This window comes from Chiloscyllium plagiosum, chromosome 23, assembly GCF_004010195.1.
Source record: "Chiloscyllium plagiosum isolate BGI_BamShark_2017 chromosome 23, ASM401019v2, whole genome shotgun sequence".
Taxonomy (NCBI): Eukaryota; Metazoa; Chordata; class Chondrichthyes; order Orectolobiformes; family Hemiscylliidae; genus Chiloscyllium; species Chiloscyllium plagiosum.
This window is the reverse complement of record NC_057732.1, coordinates 21,422,314-21,432,603: the sequence shown is the minus strand read 5'-3', so window position 1 is coordinate 21,432,603 and position 10,290 is coordinate 21,422,314.

The window sequence follows — 10,290 nt, the reverse complement described above, 5'->3', positions numbered from 1 at the left end:
CCTACATAGTGTAGAGGGAACATTGCCTTACGGAGTGACTGCAGTCAATTTTCCAAGTGATGCTGAGCCATTCTGTCTGCTTCCTTTGAACCTGGAAGCAATTAATGGAGCTTGGTGAATCCATTAATGCCTTTTCCTTGCCTTCAGATGTTAGTATATCTATAAATGTCAAGACAGAACCACCCATCACAACCACAACGACAGTAAGAAAATTATATTTAATTCACATCATTAATGTAATAAAATGTCCCAGGGCATTTAATGAGAAATTATAAAACAAATTATGACACTGAGTTTCAAATGGAGATACTAGGTCAAAAGCTGAGTCATGAGGTTTTGGGGAATCTCTTCAAAGAGGAAAGTGAAGTTGAAAAGTGGAGGTGTCTACAGGAGCATGTTGCAGAGTGCGAGGTTTAAGCAACTGAAGCACAGGTATCAATGATGGAGCAATTAAATCAGGGTTACTCTGGAGATCAGAATTAGATGAACACAGATAACTCGGGATGTTGTGGCACTGATCATAGAAATTTGTGGTGAAAATAGGAAGAGCGAATTATTTAGCACACCCTCATAGATCACAATAGATATTTTATTAGCAACGGAATCTTCAATTGAAAGAAATTCCAAAGATGTTCATTCTGCGCATTCTGAGTTGATGTATTAACATTCTCTCTTTAGTTTGTGATTGGCCTGGTCATTTCACAGAAGGTCAATAGTAAACATTCAAAATGATTTGAAGTTCTTTTTTAAACTATGTTTTGTATAGTACCTCCATTACAAAATTTTATTTTCTAATAAAAAGAAAAATGCTGCAAATGCTAGAAATCTGAAAGAAGACTTAATGACTGTGGAGATTGAGAGAGGCACTCAGAAGGCCTGAGGCCTATAGGGCTCCAGGTTGGTGAGTACCCCTACACAGATATTGGTGTATTCTCCCCAGTCTGATCTGCTGCAGGCAATGAGGTCACTGGTAGAAGTGAAGTAGAGGGACCAGGGCATTTCTAGAGTGTCCTATGATGAAATCTATTGGTGCATGCTGGCACCACTTAGTCACCATGAAAGGAAGGGACACCAGAGTGACCTAGAGGTGTCTCGTCATCTCATGCCTTGCCATTGATGCTGACTGCAGATCTATGTACATGTCCAGCCTTGACTGGGTGCTCTGTTGGACTCAGTTTCCAAGGCAGCTGCCAACCTTTCATGGAGGTAGGCAAGAGCCATTGCAATAGACATATTGAACTCCTTCATCATTTGTCCTAAGCTAGTGGCTGAATGTCTTCTTGACATTCTTCTTCCTGTCTTTGAAAATTCACCATGTCACTATCTACAGACAGACACATTTATATACAAAGGCACATCTTCAGCATGGACTGAACAGATGCCTGGTCCATTGTGTATCTGAGACCTTCATTGTATCTTCCTCCACTGACTGTAGACACAGGTCATGAATGTGCTCATCAGACTCTGTCCATGGACCTGACCTAGCTAGAGTACCCACCGAGGTTGCCCTCTGTGCTAGTGGACACTTTGCTGGTGCATCCTCAGAGGGGATGGTGCTGTTGGGCACCCTCTGCACTGTCTTCCATTTGGCTGTCTGTAGAGAACCCACTGTTGTGTGTGGGAAGAGATGGGAGAGACCTTAGGTGGTGAGGATGCACACACCATTATGTTGAGGAAAGTGACAGAATGGCAGCACATCTGAGAGAAGCAGTTTGCAAAGTTCCTCACTAGCTTCTCCCGCTATTCCAATCTCTCCAGTGGTGCAGGAGCGATCGTGGACTCCACCCACCAGCGGGACTGCATTGTCTTCGAAGGAGGTGAGGATGTAAAGATCTAGAACCCCTCCAGCAGCCTGAGCCCTCCCTTTTTCATTTGGTGGGCGAGGTCGTGTTTGCCCTGAGTGAGCAAAGGATAAGGGTTGACTGTGATGAGAATTGTACATGAGCATGTAATGAGCATGTTCATCCACTGCCAGGTACTGAGCCCTCCTGCAGTGAGGCAGGAGAAGGAGACAGAGGGCCTGGGAGGTGTTGATGAACTGGCAGCATCTGGTGGGTGTGAGCCCCCAGTGACGGTGAGGTTAGCATGTGGCAGAGTCAGACCGAACTCAGTGATGGCCCTGTGCGTGTGAGCTTGCAGTGAGATGATTATGGCGCTGAGCTCTACATGAGGCTGGAGATTGTTTCTGCATTTTTGTTAGCCTCGTTACAGTGCTGACCTCCTGATTATTCTTGGCCCAGACAAGGTGAGAGGTGAGAAGACTGCCTTTCTATGACCAGGAGCAGTGTGCCAAGTGAGGCTTCAGTGAAGAGGGCAGCTGTCTTCTGACTGCTTGCACTCATCTCTGACGGGGAAAGTTGGGAGGTTGTTGGTAGGTTGGGTTAGAGGGATGTAGACAGACTGTTCTGGTGCTCCTAGCCAGCAGTAAGTGGAGAGATGACCTTCAATTATGAGCAGAACCTTTGACCCAGGAAAGTAGCAGCAGGAGTGAGAACACCTAGCCACCAGTGACCTGTGATTCCCTGGTTAACTCACTCTGCAACCCACTGACATACAAACTGAACTGAAAAGTGATTGCTTGCTCCAGAAACCCACCACAGGCCATGGCAGAAGTGCCATCAACTAGACACCCACTGCCACACTTTAACTCCAAAACAGAAAGTCCTGGCCAATGTTTCATCTTATGATGTTTTGTGATATAAAGGAAGGATTCACAGGGTAAATCCATGATTCTGACAAAAACAGTGCAATGAATTCAGCTGGAAATAGTCATTCTGAAGTTTATCTGCTTTGTATAAAGTTTCTACATTTTCCTGAATACTCACTCTCCTGTGGCACTGAAAAAAATTTTTTTTTGTCTCACAGGTCCCTCCATGGCTCTCTACTCCCCTTCTTTAATGTGTCCGTTCATTCTCCTGAGCCCCTTCTTTCTCCCTGCAAGATTCATATAGAATCTGCTTCCTCTTTCACTCACTTCTGATTTGTCTGCTGACTTACTCAAAGTTCCATTTGTTCTGACTTATTGGTTTTGGAATTGTATTTATACTTTACATTCAGCATTATGCCTTCAAACGCATTCCATTTAATTTCTAATAATGTGCTTGTTGTTGAATTTATTTGTTTTTATTCCCACATGACAGCTTCTTCATGCAGAGGGTGATGTGTGTACGTCTGCCAGAGGAAGCTGGTACAATTGCAACATGTAAAAGGCATCTGGATGGATACATGAATGTGAAGGGTTTAGAAGGATGTGAAGGGTTTAGTGCTGGCAGATGGGACTATCTTAATTTAAGATATTAAGTCAGTATGGACGAGTTGGACTGAAGGGTCTGTTTCTGAACTGTATGACTCTATGGTTCGCTCAGCTGGCGAGACAGCTAGGTAGGGTACAGAATAAGGTCAACAATGTGTGTTTAATCCCTATGCCTTCAGTGGAAACTCATGGGGTTCTTTTCCCTTGCCTTGCCCCATGCTTGATGTGGCATTATGCCCTCTCAAGATTTATAACCACTTTGAACAATGCCTTTGGCTCTTCATGGACCATGACAAGTTGCGCCTTCAGTTCGATGTATCTAATGACTTTGAAATGATGTGCCTCATTCCTGGCTTTAGCTATTTCTGACTCCCAGATTATGTTGACCTTCTTCATTCTGTGACCTGTTCTCTTTTTTTTTGTGCATTTTCTGGATTATTTGCAACTCCAGGCAAAGATAAGTGTTGTTTCATTTCCCAGTTGATAACTGACTGATTGAAGGCTCCCACAAAAATAATTTTCCCATTATCACACACTCTTCTGACCTGTTAAAAAAAGATCATCTTTGTCCTTATTCTGACCAGGTTCACATACCACATCTGAAAACAACAAATGCTGGAGATCACAGCGAGTCAGATGGCATCCATGGAGTGAGAGCAAGGGGATGTTTTGAACCTGGACAACTCTTCATGTAGTACATCCTTCACTTCAGGCTTTTATTCCCTTGAGTGACATTAACTGAGAGTAACTCCTTGGCTTTACCTCTCATAGGATTGACTTCTTTCGCTTCCTTATAACCTTTCTTTTTGCCCACATTTTCTAAACATTCTGAGATCTGAATATTAGGCATATTCCCATGCTACCCTACTGTGTTACACCTTAATTCATCCTGAGAGACCACCAATGCTCTGTTCTTTATTTATATCTTATTTCCTACTTGTAAAAATTTGAACAGAGTTTGATTCTCATTGTGTGTGAAGAGTATTTAGGAAATCGCTGCTCTGCTGCTTTAGAAAAAATGTAGTTTATTGTGCACGTACTATTTGAATGTGTGTGCCTTAAAATTGAAAACTTTTTCAGGAGTCCTCTGTCCCTGTGTGCCTTTCATGAAGCCATGAAGGCTACATAGAACTTACAAAACCCCTATCTCAGTGACTCGCTCTTGCTGAGGATGTGCTTTGTTCAATTTTGTGCAGGCCTGTGGTGGCAGCAATACTTTGCAGGGCTATGACATTGAACTGTCACTGACATGACTGAAAATAAACAGCTCCTCACACAGAGCACTTCTGGGGATTACAAGCTCACAGAAGCTCAGGATCTATCTGTGTAAAGAGCAATTGATGGCTGTGTGTTCTCTGAATTGTTCCCATTATGTCTCAGTAAGCAAACTGGCCGTGAATGCTTTGGCCCATGTATCTATGTTGTGTCTTACTTTAACCTTTCAAGAGAACTGATGAAGGGTCAGTTCTGATGAATGACATACTTCCCATTATAGACGCTGTGTGACATGCTGCATATTTCAGCACTCTTTGCTTTCTTACATTTGTTATATTTGGAAGCATCTGAAAAGTGATTTCAATTTTGATCTTTAACAGGATAATGTAACAGAGAGAAAAAGTATATAAACATTGACAAATGTGCTGCTGTATAATAAAACATTTTTATAGATTGTGCCACAACAGTTATTGCTTGCACCATGATGTCTACATTAATAAAAACAGTTCTACACACCCACACACATACACACACAAACATACATATAAATATGATAGCGTAGTGCTTTTATTATTGCTCTGAGGCATGTCAGTGCAAAGATATAGTCATGAAAATTTAGAAAAAACATGTAACTCATTTAAAAATCATCTCAATTTCCTCATCTAATGATCTAAATGAATTAGGTCATTTATAAACATAAATATTGTATGGCAACATTCTGTTAGTCCAATGACCCTATGTTTAGTGAAACCTTTTATATTGACTAAACATTACTAAAGAAATGCAAATTACAGACAATAGCTTAGGAAATTTACTCTGAATATTATGACCAGGTGAGGACGGGTGAATCTTCTTTTCAATTTCCTCCGTCAGCTGCAATGGGGTAAATATAAGGTAGGGTAATGAGTCTGGGTGCGTTACTCTTCAGAGAGTCAGTGTAGACTTGTTGGGCCAAAGGGAACTATAGAGAATTTATTAAATGAAGATTTATGTTCTTTTTAACATGATGCTATATGTCTCTTTAACAAAAATGTAGTTAAGCACTGTCTATCATAGCAGCAAAACATCGATTACAAGTTTTCTTGAGTGAAAGAAAGGGTCATTGTATTAACTGCTAATCCCAATAAAAATAATAAAGACACAGCACCAAGCATACACAGACAGCTATAAAGTTAAAGAGTGGTTCTTGTGGCGCAGTGGTAGCATCCCTATCTCTGAACCATGAGACCCGGGTTCAAGTCCCTCCTGCTCGTGGTGCATAATGACATTGCTGAATAGGTTGATTTGAAGACATCTGTGCTGAAGGAGAAAGTGGATTCCTGTGTTTCAGTGATAGTATCCCTACCTCTGATCCAGGAGATCAGTTACCAAGTTCCATCTGCTCCAGAGGTGTGTAATACCATCTTTGAACAGATTGATGAGGAAATAAAGTTAAAGCATGTTAGTGCCCAGTACAAAAGGAAGATGAAAGAAAATATTCAGTTTTAAGCTCGCAGGGTGTCCTTGAAGCAAAATTGTTTTAATGTGAGAACCTGATTGTTTACTTGGTGTTTTCCATCCTCAGCAATGGTGAATTATGCAGATTTCTTTAAATTCTCAGTGTCTCTCCGATGTATTGCTACCAAATGTTTTGTCCTTTGAAAGACTGTGATGAGGAGAGAGATTTCTCAAGCTGTTCCCAGTAACAAATCCATCTCCCCTACTCTGCCAAAAGCTGGTCCTTAAAATACAAGCTTTTAATTTGTGTATTGCATCTGTAAAAGTTATGTTTCTCTAGGTTTGCTAATCATAGGTGAGGTTCAATCTCCAAAGTATGAAAATTCACATAGAGGTGTGAAACAAATAACAATGAGGGCTTCTTCATGCTCGACTGTGTCTCAGTGCCTTTTCATAAAATGTTAATTTCAGTTCAGAAAGTTATTGCTTATCTGACCTTGATTTTATGACATGTGGTCAGCCTTTGGTTAAGTTATTACTGTGACCATTTCAAGTCTGTGTTTTCCTTTTAAAAATCATTTTAGTCCATGAAGCTCCCAGATATCAAAATCAGATGATGAGATTCAAAAGTCTATGGTCCATATTTTATCACTATTGTGACAGTAGAAATTAAAACTTAAGGTGAAATCAATGTCTTAATTGCACTCCGTTTTCTTTCCTTCCGTGCAGTGTAAATTTGTGGATTTATCTGAGAGGTCAGTGCATCAGTCTGGTTTCTGTGCATCTTGATCTGCCTCCTGACTGTCAAGGGTCCTGATGTCTGACCAGAAATACACTATATGCTGATATTTCTCTCCATCCCAGAATATTTCCTGACTGCTACTGCAAATTAGCATAGAATCAGCAGTTTATCAACTGATTTCTGTAAAAGAGAAACAGAATAACTTTGATTTATATTGTGCCTTTTCATGGACATTTTATTACACTTTATTGCCCATAAAATAGTTTTCAAGTATAGTTATTCAATGTAATGTGGGCTACACAGCACATAATTTATGTACAACAAATACCCACAATTATATGATACTGACCAAATAATCTGTTTATGTGATATCAGCCATGGCTTATTGCTGGATTATTAATCCAGAAACTCAGCATTGCATAAATCTGCAAACCTGGATTCAAATCCTGTCATGGCAGATGGTGAAATTTAAATTAAATTTTAAAATGTGGAATTAAGAGTCTCAAGATGGCCATGAAACTGTTGTTAATTGTCAGGAAAAAGAACATCTGATTCAGAGAAAGAAACTGCTATCTTTACCTGGTCCAGCCTACACGTGACTCCAGACCCTAGTGGTTAACACCAAACTGTCCTTTGGGTTATAAGTTCTGACTCAGCCAGTGATGCCCACAAAGAATTAATTTTTTAAAATGTCAAAACAATGTCTCTTTTTCAAAATAATGCCACTGGATCGTTCATGTCTGCCTAAGAGAGCAGACAGGGCCGTCAGTTGATGTCTCATCTGAAAAGTGTCATCCTGGGTTTCTGTGCTGGAGTGAGTCTCATTCAACAAACTTCTGACACAGATACAACAGTGCCACCAACTGAACCATGGCTGATTCTTGAACAGAGAAATTTCACTGAGACACCCTTTTCGAGACCTGAAGCACATTTTTCTAACCCTCAAATTTAAGCAAAAGTTAAAGTTGAATCTTAAGGGCTGCATTCAAAATGAATAAATACTGCAGAATGAATAAATATGCAAGTGAAATTGTTATGTACAGATTTAAATTGGTTTCTGTTGTACAAAGGAAGTATGAAGTTACTAAATTAAATGCTTTTACTCTTGAATATTTCAGAAAACAACAACGTAAATGGTACTGACTCTTTAATTCAGTACTTCATCTACTCAGTGCTGCTATGCTCACCAAGCCATTGTTGAGACATGGGATACATGATTAATATGAAATAATTTACTTTCAAACAATTGATACCTTGATTATAATAATAGAAAGGAATACATTCTCCCCTTCAACCTAGAAATTTATCAAAGGCTGGAGTAAATTGGAACCTCTCTACTACTCCACAAAGGCATTTCAAAGGAAAAGGTTCCTGCTATTAATATTCATTCATATTTAGTTTGTCACTTTCTTTTCCTTACAATGCCCAATGATAATATAATGGAGGTGGAGATGCACATCTCAGACTTAGTGAACAACCATGGTTTGTGATGAATGGCAATCCCTACTAAGCCTACATTATCATCTACATTTGGTTTCACAAAGCAAAATTTCATAACAATATCTGTTTTGCTAACAAATATTCAATGGCAAATAATGAGATTTAATAATAGGAAATTATGGTACAAATTGGTTATTCTTTGGGCACAAATGTTTAGGCAATGAGTGGGAATAGAAAATATGTTGTACAGAAACATAATGGATATTTTTCCCATACATTTTTAAATCTATATGAGCTCTCAAACCTTCTAATTATGCTTGTAACCACATGTTGCCAATTAGGTAGCAAGCAACTTGATCATAGATACTATTTGGATTGAAATACAGTCATGAACAAATGTCTTTTCTAGTTGGCTGTAGTCATGTGACTTTGCCACAAGGCACACAATATTATAGGCAGACATCTTCACTTCAATAAAGCCTTTGTACTCTCCAAACAAACTTCCAACCAGGTCGTACCTTCCTCCTAGATCGATAGTTAAAACTTTTGTGAATAGAGCCAACTATTGTGGGGAAATTAAATCAATTTTGCCATTTATTTTCCAAATAAACTGAGGTGTACTGAAGGGCTTATGCCCGAAACGTTGATTCTTCTACTCCATGGATGCTGCCTGACCTGCTGTGCTTTTCCAGCATCACACCTTTTGACTCTGGTCTCCAGCATCTGCAGTCCTCACTTTCTCCTGAGGTGTACTGCATGTGAATAAAGAAGCAATAATAAATTCATGCAGAATGGTTGTTAAAGCAGTTTGGATACTCCATTTAGGATAGATAACCTATCACTATATATTTGTGAATGCACATGGCAAAATTGATTTATTTCCCCAGAAGGTTATCTCCTTCCACAAAATCAATAATGGAAGTTTTTCAGAGGTTAGTTTTTATGTGTTTTAAAGCTTTAAATTTCTTTTCGTAATATACATATAATTCACAGGGTCTTATGCCAGTCGCCACGGCGTAAGACAACTTAAATATACTGAAGATGATTTGCCAATGCTTTTATCGTATTGCATATTTCTATAAATATATTTATTAGCAATTTTGTTAACTTTGCAAACATATAAAGTTATTGAAAAATATAATCAATAACAAATATCAGTATAAAAAAACACAAATTACTATACAACTACCATCTACTAACTACTAACCTACTCTGTAATACAAAATAACCCTAATACTGTGCAAAGCAATATCAATAAATAAGTAAATAACTAATAGATCAAAAAAAGAAAGAAAAGTAAAAAAAACTCACAAAATACAGAACTGCTATGCTCGGCGCAAAGCTCCCAAACAAAGGAACGGGAGCATTGCATATATACCCATATTAACTCAGGAGACCCCCTCCAGGGCCCAGGGTTTGAGAAGCCTGACCATCCTGGTTAAACAAGCACCCTAGTTAAGTTAACTGACAAATCTATATTCAAATAACTCAAGGAGGGCTGCCATGTCTTCTAAAAATGGTCTGTTGTGTGGTGCACAATGTTTGTAAAAAAGTCCAAGGGGATGTGCTCCTAATTAATTTCTGCCATCCCAGGAAGCCCAGCAGGTTCTCAGACACCCAATTCATCAGAATATTATTCCGTGTACAGTATGCAAGAATATTAAATAGTTTCTTCCCATGCCCGTCTAAAGATGGTAAATTCAGTAGACCTAAGAGGAGAGATATCGGCTCTACTTTGACTTCAGTCCTCAATACCCTCCCTATATCTCCCACCACAGCGCTCCAATAAACACGGAGCCTGTGGCATGTCCAGAACCAATGGGTAAGAGTACCTACATTTATTTTACATTTGGGGCACACTGAAGATGCCCCTTTTTTAAACTTCACCAGACGGTCTGGTGCCAGATGAACCCTGTGCAGAACTTTTCACTGTGTAGCGCATGTCCTATTACAGATTGAAATCTTTTGAGTATTCTCCCATATGTCCTCACATGCTTCAGAAGAGATCTCTACTCCTAGCTCTTGCTCCCAGACCTCACATAACCGGTTAATATCCTGCCAGGCCCTGCCACCCAGCAGACGATAGAGGGCACTAACCGAAAGGGTGGTTGTGGAGCGTAGCAACAACCTCTCTGTATCGGGCTTATAGGGGCTTAGTGAGAAGCGTAGTCTTCTTCTGGATGAAATCCCTAACCTGAAAAAA